We start from the raw sequence: 533 nt of genomic DNA on the forward strand, positions 1-533 counted from the left end.
AGGGACTCCCCCAAATGATGCCCTTGGGAAAGGGACACCTCTGGATGATGCTCATGGGGCCAAGGACGCCCCCAAATGATGCTGCTGGGAACAGGGGCACCCCCAGATGGGCACAAGGACACCCCCAGATGTCTTGCCTTGCCTCGGGGAGACCCCAAATGATGCTCATGGGGATGGGGACACCCCAGATGGGCATGCAGATACCCTCAGATGTCCCTCCTGGGCACAGGGACGCCCCCAAATATTGGTCCTGGGGATGGGGACACCGCTGGGTGATGCTTGTGAGGAAGGGACACCCCCAAATGATGCTCCTGGGGCCAGGGACGGCCCGAAATGGGAACAAGGACACCCCCAAGTGACATTTCTGGGATGGGGGCACCCAAATTGGGTAGGTGGACACCTCCGGATGTCCCTCCTGGGTACAGGGACGCCTCCAATTGATGCTCCTGGGGATGGGGACACTGCTGGGTGATGCTCATGAGGAAGGGACACCCCCAAATGAGGGTCCTTAGGGATGGGGACACCCCAAAGGG

This window comes from Lagopus leucura, unplaced genomic scaffold (genome assembly GCF_019238085.1).
Source record: "Lagopus leucura isolate 7727_CA_CO unplaced genomic scaffold, USGS_WTPT01 31300-0_obj-0_obj, whole genome shotgun sequence".
NCBI lineage: Eukaryota > Metazoa > Chordata > Aves > Galliformes > Phasianidae > Lagopus > Lagopus leucura.